At 38.3% G+C, this 13,313-nt stretch overlaps 1 long non-coding RNA gene across 1 annotated transcript in view; it reads left to right on the forward strand.

Moving 5' to 3' along the window:
- The window catches only part of LOC130708141 (uncharacterized), a 343,308-nt gene that overhangs the window by 173,552 nt on the left and 156,443 nt on the right, over positions 1 to 13,313 (forward strand). The window contains exon 3 of the long non-coding RNA XR_009008209.1: positions 13,154 to 13,260. This is a non-coding gene — a long non-coding RNA (uncharacterized LOC130708141). The remainder of the gene's footprint in view (positions 1 to 13,153; positions 13,261 to 13,313) is intronic.

Here is a 13,313-nt window from a genome sequence, read left to right on the forward strand (position 1 = left end):
ATTTTCAAGATCGTTCAATAAGCAGGCCAGGGAATTCGTCTTTGGAGAGGTGATTTTAGGCTGAGACCTACAAGACAAGAATAAACTGGGTCTGCCAAGATCCAGAAAAAGAGAATGAGGAAAAAGGACCCTTGGGAATCAGCCTCCTTGATTTGATATGTGTGGTCAGGGTGCAGTACCCTGGGGGAGAGGGTTGAGATGAGATTGGAAGAGGGAGGGGAGGGGGAGACCAGGCCCTACAAGTTGTGGTAGGAGGTGTGTATTTTAACTCAAGTGAAAAGAAAAATCACTGAAGAGTTTTAAGCAATTTTTTGACATAGGTATTAATATTATTTGTCCAAATTAAACACTAGTTCCTAGATGCCTGAGACTCCAATATCAATAACTAGGCTATCTGACTCAAATCCTAGATATTTAATATTATCCAAAGTGCAGAGAAGGCACAGGAAACTATGTTGGAAGAGGAGTTTGGGGTAGATTGAAGAGGAAGGGTAATGAGAGTCCCTTATGATCCAATAAAGTCAGAAAAGAAAGATACCAAGGTGGAGAAAAAAGCAGAGTGAGACATAAGTGTCATAAGCTTTCACCAGCTTTTCTGAAATCCCCATCAGAGGTGTGGAGTTAATTGAGGGGAAAGCCCAATCTGAAGGGTTTTTGCCCATTTCTCTTCTGAACTCTGAAAAGGGGACCTTACAGTGTGGTATTTGTAGCAACATGGGCCAGCCACGACACAGGAAAAAAAGTGAAGATACGGTGGCATTAAGCAGAGAGAGGACCTGAGACCGTGCTCAGAACTTCCCTTGTTTCTTGGGGCATGCATGGGACTTAGAAGTGCCCACATGCCCCACAGAGAAGGTGCAGGAAGGTAGCTGAGTTCAGAGCTAGGAGACCAGCATCTGGGTAGCTACAGTGGCAAGAGGCAAGGTGGCTATGGTGCAAAAGCCTCAGCATAACTAGCCTCGTCAGGCACCAGGTGGATGATGTTTCCGAACATCGGAGGGGAGGATAGCCAAGCTCTCAAGTGTCCAACAGAACAAGTCACAAATATATGCTGCACCTCAGAACATAGTGCAATAAACCTGGGGATGGACCATCCATTATACAGCCGAGACCTGGGAGGATGCAGACGCCCAGAGGTCACCCCATGAGCTCCAGGTCTCCCCTCCGCTTCTGCAGAGGCCCTTTTGTGTCCCCTCCCCACATTCCCACTTGCCATTTTGAGACTTGCGGATGGCAGTCTGTAAAACAAAGCACTTTCCTGAAACAAAGTTCAAGCCAGAGTCTAAGATGCTATTAATTAGCCAGTTAATATCCCCACCATGAACTCCGTCCCTGTTTGGCAGGGTCAGGGCTTGTGAGGAAGATTAGATTTGTCAGAGAAAATCAAGAACCTTCAATTATTTTGTACATTGGAGTTGTCCCGAGTGTAAATGTGCAGCATGAACACAACACTTAGATTTAATAATTATTCCATTTATTTCAGTTCATTGACTGCCTACATGTAATTAGTATACATTTACAAATACATGTTTGTGAAGGTTTGTGTACTGCTATTAAGGAAGTACTCTGAAATGAAGAGTATTCTGAACCTGAGTAAGAAATCTCCTGTTCCATGGCTGACCCTGTGACTGCCACCAGCTGGTTCTGTAACCTGGGGCAAGTCATTTAATTTCTCTGGGCATTCATTTTCTCTGAAAAAATGAGGAGACTGGACCAAATCATTGCTAAGGTCCATTTTGATTTCTGATGCCTGTCATGCGAGTGCTAAAATGAGGCCTGCTGAGGAGATGATGGTTAGATTTGCATTAATCAAGAAACAAGGATAATAAGTGTAGAACCATTTAGTAAATCCAGGCCATTTGCCTGGCACAAAGTAAGTCATTTTATATAGGTTATTTCTAATCATCTAAATAAACCCACAAGGAAATAGAAGTTCAGAGAGGCTGTAATTTGTTCTGTGCTACACACCTGGTAGGTGGCAGAGGCAGGCTTGTGACCCATGCTTTCCCTCTGGAGTTTTTGAATTAGATAGTATGGTGCTTATTATTCATCTCTATTGTTTGATTTGAAGATTCCACCTTGTAAGCATTGTTAAAATCCTATCCTTCAAGCTCCTCAAGTTATGACGCTATTTTTATAGCATCAAGGCAAGGCAAACTGTCCCAAGTTCCTGAAGAACTCACTGATACCATTGATTTAGCACTTATTTTCAAGGCATATATTTATATATATATATATAGATGTATATATATATATAGATGTATATAGATGGATAGATGGATAGATAGATAGATAAATCTCCTGTAAATATATCCTGTACAACCAAATTGTATCTGCTCTGAAAGAAGGCCAAGGACCCGGGCCAAGGAATGGTCAGGAGGTGTCTGGCACCACCAGGGCTGGAATTCAGAGCGAGGTGGTTGAGAGGTGGAAAAATCTCAGGAGCCACTCACTCCCAGGATCATGCCAGTGCAAGGCCACCTCACCCCAGTCCTGGCCGTGGGCAGCAGAAAGCAGCTGGTAGATAGGTAGCTCCCTGGGACCATTTGAAGTTCAGCAAGATTAGTTCTCAAAAGTGATATCTATAGAAGTTTGGCTGCACCGTGAGATGCTATGTGATGCCTAGAGAATCAAACTTGTGGAGAGAAAACTGGTGTCCAGAAAGATAGAACAGGGCAGCATTGGTGATATAGAGGTGAGCATAGCTGCCTTCCAGAGAGATAGATAAGAGGTAAGCCAGCGTGGGAGGATATTCCCTGGTAGCATATCCTTATGGTAGAATGATGGGTCACCAGAAGAGCTGAAACAAAGGTAAATGAGCAGATATCTTTCCATGCAATCATTTCCTGGAGCTAAACCATAGCGATGCAATGTTATAAATGGAAAGGTTTCTGAAGCAACTCCTGTGTATTGTTTTAAGGTTTTACCCATGTGTGTTAGTCTCTAGGGCTGCTATAACAAAACACTACAGACTGGATGGCTGAAACAACAGAAATTAATTTTCTCATAATTCTGGAGACAAAAAGTCCAAGGTCAAGGTGTCAGCATGTTTGGTTTCTTCTGAGGCCTCTCTCCTTGGCAGAGATGGCTGTCCTCTCACTGTGTCCTCACAGTCTTTTATCTGTGATCATGCATCCCTGGTTTCCCTTGTGTGTCTAAATTTCCTCTTCTCCCTAAGGACACCAGGCAGATTGGATTAGGGCCCACTCTAATGGCTTCATTTTAACTACTTTTTTTTTCCCAGTTTTATTGAGGTATAATTGACATACAGCACTGTATAAGTTTAAGGTGTACAGCATAATGATTTGATTTATATATGTTGTTAATGATTATCACAGTAAGTTTAGTGAATATCCATTGCCTCATATAGATACAAAATTAAAGAAATAGAAAAAAATATATATTTTTTCCTTGTGATGAGAACTCTTAGGATTTACTCTCTTAACTTTCATATATAATGTACAGCAGCATTGATTATATTTCTTATGCTGTACATTACATCCTAGTACTTATTTTTATCTTAGAACTGGAAGTTTGTACCTTTTGACTGTCTTCATCCAATTCCCCTCTCCCCACCCTCCATCCCTGGTAACCACATATCTCGTCTCTTTTTCTATGAGTTTGTTTTGTTTGTTTGATTTTGAAGTACAACTGGCCTACAACACTGTGTTGGTTCCTGGTACACAATGTAGTGATTTGATATTTCTATACATTTCAAAATGATCACCATGATAAGTCTAGTTACCATCTGTCACCATGCAAATATATTGCATAATTATTGATTATATTCCCCACACTGTACATTTCATATCTTTGATTCATTTATTTTGTAACTGAAAGTTTGTCCCTCTTTTCTCCCTCACCTATTTCTCTCCTCCACCCATCCCATCCCCCCTCTGGCAACCACCTGGATTGGATTAGGGTGGCCTTAATGGCCTTATTTTAACTTAATCACTTTTTGTTAAAGGTCCCATATCCAAATAGTCACATTCTGAGGTACTGGGGGTTAGTGTTTCAGCATATGGATTTGGGGGGGAACACAATTCAGCCCATAACACCATGGATTTAGTAAATTGGAAGCTTTCATATGGGCAAATATCCCTGTAATTGCTACCAGAATGTCATACACATTAATAGATAAGTACAGTTGGCCCCTGAACAATTCATGGGTTAGGGGCACCAATCCCTGTGCAATTGAAGATCTGCATGTAACTTTATAGTTGACCCTCTGTATCCGTAGCTCTGTATCCACAGATTCAGCCAACCTCTGATTTTGTAATACTGTGGTATTTGTTGAAAAAATGTCTGTGTATTAGTGTTACAAAAACAAACTTGGGTCTGCTCTCCCATGCACAGCAAAGCAATCTCCTGACTCCAGGTTGTGGTGAAGGAAATAATTGAGTTTACTGCCAGGCCAAGCAAGGAGTCCTGGTAGCTAATGCTCCCTGATGGATTTCAGGGAAGAGTTTTTAAAGACAAGCTGAGGAAGAGAGTTGCAGGGTGTGTAATCAGCTCATGCACAATTCTCTGATTGGTTGATAGTGAAGTAACAGGGTGATATTACAGGGGTTAACATCAACAGTCCTCAGGTTCTATCCAGTCCGGGAGCTATGTGTTCATGGTCATCATGCAGTTAGCTTCTTCCTACTGGTGGGGGTTTTAGTATCTGTAAAACAACTCAGACACTATTATCTATGTCCTTCAGGGAGGAACTAAAGATTCTGTGACTCTACTATATGACTAATCTATTGTTTAAATTGTTACCAGTTCTCGTGGTCCAACTGCTATCTTTGGTTACTACGTGTTCACATTATTCCAATTATTAACTCTTGAGCCTTTTGTGACTCAAAGGAGACCTGGGAAACTAAAGCTTTTCTATAAACGAGAGACTGACAGAGGACATTGTGATGGCGGGGGGGGCTGTCCTGGTAAGGGCCCCCCTAATAGGGTCCTGCCCGGTTGTATTAGTGGACTCACACAATTCAAACCCATGTCGTTCAAGGGTCAACTGTATTTCATTTATTTCTTCCTCTTTCAAAATTCAGTTCTGACAACATAAGAATCAATATGATTTTTTGAATGAATGAATAAATTGAAGTATACTATCTTAGATGGTCAGTAACACACTATCTGAATAATAAAACTTGAGTTAATTAGAGATATAGCTGAGATGCAAATTAATAAATCACCCAGTCTTTATTATTTGAAAGTTAATATTTTAATTAAATAATTGAACCTAAGCAATGTTACAATCTAAGTCGATAATTCTTATATAGCAGGAGCTCTTCTCTTTTTAGCAAATATCTGAAATTGAATACTTTTTGTTCCTTCTTTTTTATTAGTTTTAATCAGACCTAATTCATATTCCCAGTATGAATTGGATATTTATCACCCTTAATACTATATTAACACTAATTCATCTTTGGACTGGCTTTCTAGTCTTAGGTTATCTTGAAGTAAAAATATCATTTTGCATTCAGCTGCTGAAAAGGTCTCTGTATCACGCATATGTATTTTAAGTATTTATTCAAACCATTATGATAATAATGTATAGCCTCCGTTGAATTTTAATTAATTTATTATATTTTTAGCCTTATACAGCTCCTCATCAGCCAAAAGATCAAGACCTTTTCCCTTGTATCTTCTGGGCTAAGATTGCCTGATTTATCTTTATCACATAGCCATGAAAGGAAGAGAAAAACTAATTGTCTAGGTTTTCTTTTTTTGCACATTGCAGTATACCACCAACATTCTTGTCAAGATGCTCTCTAATCAGATGATTATTCTCCTTTTTGCTCTTTAAAAATAAAATAGTCCATCACTCATCAATTATTACTAGCAAAAATCACTGACTTGTTTTAATTTGAAATTTAAATTGAATAGTTTCCCCTTAGAAACACACCAGTGGCAACTGAGCACACAGAACTTATGCAAAGGTACTCAAGACATTTGTTTTTGGAAAAGTCTATATTTTTATTTATTACATGTATTTTTATATTCTTTTCTACTTGAAAGATTTGAGGCCGATTATAAATTATGAGATGAAGCAGTATATTCTTTATACAGAATAGAATTTCTTATTGAGTTTTCATAAGATTAATTTAAAATAGCATTTAACAAATAAAGCTTGTGCCAAGTTTAAAAGACCACAAAAGACATAAACTCATAGATGGAATAATTATTCATTTTACAGTAAAGAAACTGAAGCTAAGATCGTACAGGCAAAGTTGTATACAGAGGAATGATCTTGAAAGGGTTTTCATTTTCAGGTTCAGAAATTGTTTGAGGAAAGTGTTCCTGACAATACCATTGAGGAACAAATAAGTGTTCTTGCAGCTAAACATGCATGTGCCAAAAATAATTAATTCATTAGGAGGAGTGTTGAGGTACTGTGGTAGGATTTAAAGCCAATGGGAGAATGAGTCTTGTCTTGTGTACTGGAAGAAGAAAGTCAGTTGAGAAATAGCATAAAGTTCAGTATGACTTAATTGCATAGTTTGTGACAATGCTGGCTGACAAAATGGACTGAGATGGAAGAAGTGGGGTTAAGGACACCTGTGAGAAAATGCCTGTGTCTGATCCATTTGTGAATTAACTGAGGTCTGGAGAAAGACTATGGTGATGAAAATGCGGTAAAGAAAAACACAACAGGAATTGACTCACATACTCACATATCAAGTCCTAAGGATAGCCTCATGACACTGAAATTAGGTCAAAATTTCAAAAAGAAAAATAAATTATTAATAAAGTAGGAAAAAGTTATTATTAAAGAGGAAAAACAGGGTTAAGGATGAGGACATCCAAAATTGGGGCTTTACTTTTTTTGTAGAGTAAATGAACTAAGCCCATATTCATATTTCCTCAGGAATTATTGCTCACAGATTATTTTAAAAATAATGAAAAGTAGTAGCTTCTTTTTTTATTTTACAATAAACTAATATGACCACATAAACTTATACTGACCATATAAAAAGATTTTAAATGCACCTCGCCTTTTGTACTTTGTGTATTTAGCAGCTCTACTCAGAGGGTCTTATATTTTGGACCTGAGAGCCAGTCTACATTGACAGCACACATATGCAGTGATGAAGGCCAGGGAAAAAAAAATGTCTTTGTTTTCACACTTCCTTTGTACAAAGTCACTTGCCAATATGGAAAAACTCCCTTTTCTTTCTTCCCAGTGATATTTATGGTAGGGAGGCGTTTGTGTATTTTTTCACAGTGTACATTTGCAAGTTGTTTGGATGCTAAGCATTCTACCTCTGAGGACCTTGAGCTGGTGGGAAAGCTCAGAATCAAGTCATTTGAAGTGGGAAAACAACTCTGATGTATTGCTCCTTTTCTGTTTTCCTTGGATGCTCAGCCCCCTACAGTGTTTTCAACCCTAGAAGTGTGAACGGCAGTGCAAAGCAAAATCATCACCACGGCTAAGGATATGTCTAATCGAAAGTCGTCCATATGCATTGTCATTAACTGTACAACACTTTCTGAAAAGGGAGTATACATCACAGTTCAAAGCTGGGCAACATCATGAAAAAGAACCAGCTTAATTGGGGTTGAGGAAATAACTTTTTTTAAGTGACTGCTCCAAGGTCATGAGATTTGGCAGTATACCTGAATAAAAAATATCCAAGGTTTATTACGTTACCTCACCTCTTCTTTTAGTACATGCTTTGCTTTGTGGAAATTGGTGTTGAAATCCCAAGAATTATTTGATAGTACTTGGTAGTGAGTTGAATTATGTTCCCTAAAAAGGCTATGTTGAAGTCCTACCCGCTGTTACATGTGCATGTGACCTTACTTGGAAAAGACTCCTTCCTTCCAGAACTGTGAGAGAGGACATTTTTTGTTGTTATAAGCAGCTCAGTTTGTGGAAATTTTTTACAGCAGCCCTGGGAAACTAATACATACTCTGAGCTCAATTTTTTCTCTGATTATAAATTATCTAGTTATTGTTATATTTTCATTTTCTCATTACTAAAAAAATGTTCCCAATTTTTATTTAGAGAATATTGAGATACCTTAAAAGACTTCTAGTAACCTTGGGAAATTCTGAACAGAACATACAAATTTAAAGGGAAAGAAACATTTCATCACCTTAATGAATCAATGTCGATTGTGTGAATATGAACATTCTCATTTCCATCTTCAGTCTGGCCTTGGCTTCACTTGCTAGCGTCCCAGAATTAAATTGTATGAACTGTTAACTTCCTGAGGGTCTCCGAAGGAGAGACTGATGAGGATGGTGGTGGTGGTGGTGATTACTAGAAACAGGATAATTCATGTCTTAAATCTTTTTAGCTTGATAAGCATTTGTTAGTACTTACTGACATGTTATATACACAAATATATATATTGTGTGTGTGTGTGTGTGTATGCACACACACATATATTTACCTTTTGGATAAAAATGTAGGTTTCCATTTCCTTTCATCATAGATTGGATTCCCCAGAAAGCAAAGCCTGAAATTAAAAGGAGTATATGGAGACTTTACTGGGGCATATGAGATACATACACATATTTACTGAGGGAACAAAGCATGGAAGGAGGGAGATTTACTATAATTTTTTTATCAAGTTGGCCACTTATGTGGGAAATTCTGGAGTTACTACATTATGGTAAAGAAACTCCTCTATATCCACAACAAACTCAGTGAATATAGCCTTCCACCTCCTTGACCAAAAGCCTGGGCCCTCTCTAGAGGTCACCACTTCTCTTGCAGTTCACCAAGCAGAGGCAGCTTAATCTCTCACACTCCAGGTATTATAGAACCCCAGGGAGATCAGGGAGGCTCTTTGCTTCCCCTGTTACATTGTTTCCCTGTCTTAAATTTCTGACCCTTTCCTTTGATTCTCACAATCTTTCTGTGCACTCCAGCTACTTCCAGCAATTATAATGACTTCAACATTTACCTGAAGGAGTCACCAGACATGTGGACTCTCAGTTCCCGAACCTTCTGGTTTCCAGAAGCCTTCCTTACACTGGAGTTCAGCCATTGTCTGCCACTGTATTTACCTTAACCTCTTATTTTACCAATACCTGAAACTACCTTGCCTCTATATCTCATGAGTGGAGGCCTAAATCTAGAAGACCCACACATCCAAGCTGCTTCCTGGGAAGCTGGCTGTCATGTTGGAGCTGCAATAGGAAGAGGTCATGTGTCAAGAAACTGAAGGCAGCTGGTAGCTGGTAGCGAGCGAGGAGCTAAGGCTCTCAGCCCAACAGCCCACAAAGAAGTAAATCCTGCCAACAACAATGGGAGTGAACTTGGATGCAGATCTTGCCCTAGTTGAGCCTTGAAATGACTGAAGCCCTGGCTAACACCTTGATTACAATCTTGTGAGAAGCCTTCAGCCACAGGTCCCCAGCTAAGTATAACCAGATTCCCAACCCACAGAAACTGTGAGATATTAAAGTTGTTCTTTTAAGCCATTAAGCTTTGGTGCCATTTGTTATTCAGCAATAGATAACAGATGGAGTATCTAAGCACCACCCCCCCCCCAAAAAAATAGTCATCCAGTTCCTTTGGAAACTGACATAAATCCTGAAAACCAGTGTTTTGTAATTAAGTAACTGTTAAGTGAAAAGCAACAATAGATCCTCTAAGAAAAAGAGTCAGAAAAAAAGAGAAAATAGCCCAAGGGAGAAACATATACCCCATGATACACCCCATGAATGCATCCAGATTTCTGCCTTTCCCATAAAAGTGCTGTTGGTGCCATTACTATTTATTGTCGGCTCCTAAGGACTCGGTAGTCTAGTCAAACAGTACATAATGGATAGAATGACTCTAATGCGTTTTTAAGCCCTCTTTCCAGACTATATGAGCAATTTAATAACACTTATTTCTTCCTATTTCCAGCCTTCCCCTGCTCAGACAATTTATGTAGTAGCATTTTTATCTTATCCTACTCTCACCCATAGGATGTAGTAGAGTAGGTTTTTCCAAATTCTGCTTTGCGCGCTTTATTCCTATTGTTGCCTATATGGACTCTGATAATAATGCTAACAAAATGATGACGACGGAAGGGTCTAATCATATGCAGTTATGGGTCATTCAGGAGCAGGTCACCATCATTAACCTTTGTCCCTGCATTGTTAGACTCCATTGTTCCCATGTGGTGTCTCCATCCTAAATTTATCTTAGGATTTGCTTGTACTATATTTTTGTACTACATCTCAGAATGGTATAGCGAAACAAGTTTAGACACGAGTGTACTCTTCTCATCGCATAAGAATGGTACCAGTTCAATCAGTGGCATCCATAAAACTTCAGAAGAGTGGAAGGATTAACAACATGGATGAGCTACTTGGTCTCTCAGTGTCTCAGTTTACTGATCTGTCAAATGGGGATAAAAAATCGTCTCTACCTAATGGTTGTTGTGAGCATTAAATAAGTTTAATACTTAAGTTACTTAAAACAGTATCTGGCACATAGGAAGTTCTAAGTGTCAGCTGTATATGCCATATGTAAACCTTCCAAAAATAGGAAAATCTCACTTCTGTAAACAATCTCCCAAAGGTTTTCACACACATTATCTCACCCTACTGAGACAAAAAAAAAAAAAAAAAAAGCGAAGGAAGAAATGACAGAGGGTATTGTACTCCTTTTCCAGATGAAGAAACAAAGGTCAAAAAATATTAAATAACAAGCATCAAATCTCATAAGTGTCAGCGCTAAGATTTGAATCTAGATTTTCTCCTGAAAATTTTCCTGGAGCTTCTTCTGTCTGTTTTAGAGAGGTTGATAGGTGGAAATATGTGTTCTTATTGTATTGGATGGAGAGTCAATGGTTGAGGATTTTCTGCCCTTCACAGGCACATAGTCATGCTCATTCTTTCCACCGTAGAACAAGGTGTGAGTGCGCTGGGAATTTAGTAAAGAGTTGAATGGAATATGTGTGAAAAGATAAAGTATTGCCATAATATATGGACACTCCTTGGGCAATCATCATCTAGTATCTCATCAAGATTGGGATGATGTACTCCTGTTTTTGTTTGGTATTTTTTTTTCAATATCAGACAGTAACAGAGTAATTTGTGGCCAGTGTTTGAGTATCGGTATAATGATGCTCAGGACAGCACTTCCCAGTCTTTCTTGGGAGTATATTTTTGTTTTGTGTTTGTTTTAAGACTAAGAAAAGGTCCAATCTCACCATTTGATATAATGAAACAAAACCATTAAATAAAGGAAGATGTGCACCTCATATTTTATGGTACCTGTATGATGTTTCTGGCTTTAACATAAGCCAATACATTGTTTTTAGCTCTACAAAATGTAATAGCACAAAAGAAAGGGGCCCTACTGGTGGAAGTGAGTAAGCTATCGATCTATTAGCCAGTCCATTCAGAGAGTTAAATCTTTTTCTTTGCCTCACTCACATTTAACGCATCTTTGCCAAGAGTCCCGGATATCACACTTTTGAAATATCAGAAGAATATAATGAAAAAATATCCAAAAGCCTGTTTTTATGTCTAGATAGTATCTTTTTATATTTTACTTTTTTATTTTTATAGGAATTCACTGTCAGCAGAGAGCTATCGGTCCTAGAGTTTATCTATAGCTCTGGCGAAAGCTCCGCCTGTCTACTTCTGGCTTGTGAGAGTTTCTTTCCTTTAGGGCGGTGGCTGGTGCCAGAATGAGAGGAAATATCATGCCCTCCGAGAGTCAAGAGCAGCTGGTGCAATTGCCCTGGTGTTTATGGGATATTATAGGCATAAAGGCACATTTGGAGCTGGTTGGGGAATGAACTTAGTGCTTCTTTCTTTTATCTTTATAATCCACTTTCCTAGCAAGGATTATCCTAGCATTCATACTAAATTTAGCAAATGCAGATAAAAGAAGAAAAAAAGAAAGCTAGGTTGCCACAAGGTACTCTGACAAGGCAATCCATATGCTGCGTAGATAAACTGCCTTTTATCAAATGAAATGGTAAAGACACAAAGAGACTTGTTCAAATTGTTTTTTTTTTTTTTGGAACAATGAAAACGATTTTTGTAAGAATTAACCAGAGGGAGTTGTACATCTGGAAAGCAGTAAACACATAGTTTCTGTTTGGGAGAAAACTGGCATTATTGCCCCCCAAATTATACATCTGCAGTATGATCCAAATTTGTCAAGCTGGGGGTATCATGGAAAAGAATTTTCTACCAGAAATTTGCATTAGATGGTGTTTTTCATTATTTATTTTGATGACATCTTCCTTCATTTCTGGCAGAATTTTTATAGTGTGTATTTCATGAAGAGCTACAGAAATTTAATATAATAAAATAAGTAAAATGTCAGCATAGCAAAACTAGGCTCCTAGGGTCATAAAGGTGATTTTTTAAAATTTCCTCATAGAAATCAGGTCTCAGGCAAATTTTGCAAATCACAGAAGTTATTCCTTGGTGCTCAGTTGTCTGCTTTTTTTTTTAATACTCTCATACTTCCCATAATTCCTTCCTATTATTTTTTTCCCCTGATCATATAAGATAGGCCTTTTTGATGTTTATTCTTCATTCTTCGAATGAACATCCGCTCTTAGGACATTCACGTCTGCCTTATTCACGTATTAAATAATTAATCCAGAAGACAATTGAGGAGCAACTATGGCCCACAGACTTGAGAAGACACTGGAAATATAAAGATGAATATTTGAATCAATAGTGAACTTCTGTTCAAAATACATCGGAATGCTGTGTAAATGAAAGCTATTAAATATTATACAGCTGAACTCAAAGAAAAAATAAATGAAATTTGTCAGATGCTATTAATGTACCAAGAATACAAAGTCAATGCAGTGTTGAAGTCAAGGTGGGCCTAGGCTTTTCCAACATAGATTTAAATTTTATGGGGTTGGATCATGGATTTTGATGCCCAAATAAGGTTGCAAGAAGAGGCCCTTCATATCTTGAAAGGCATGAAGCCTCCATATAAACTCAGGAAAGAGGAGGCATACTCTGCTTATTCTCCTGAAATATGGCATGGAAATTTTCCATCTGCCCACAGCTCTGGGTGGGGCAGAGAGTGACCTGGGAGAAATTGGAACCCAAGTCCGCCCACATACAGCTAGGAGATTAGAATTTTTATTCTCAGTGTTTTGAGAGTAAACTTTGCCCCTCTCAGAGGAAAACTTAAAAATCATGTGTATGCTTACATCTAAAACACAGCGTACTCCCAGGAAAGACAGTGCCCTCTGGAAATAATCATACCATCAGAAATCGCCAACCACATAATGAAGTTAACATCCATGAAAGAATCAACAGATGCAACACAGGTAAATGGAATTCAATTATAATAGTTGATATTCAATGGGTTATTTGGCACAAT

The sequence above is a fragment of the Balaenoptera acutorostrata genome, chromosome 4 (genome assembly GCF_949987535.1).
Source record: "Balaenoptera acutorostrata chromosome 4, mBalAcu1.1, whole genome shotgun sequence".
NCBI lineage: Eukaryota > Metazoa > Chordata > Mammalia > Artiodactyla > Balaenopteridae > Balaenoptera > Balaenoptera acutorostrata.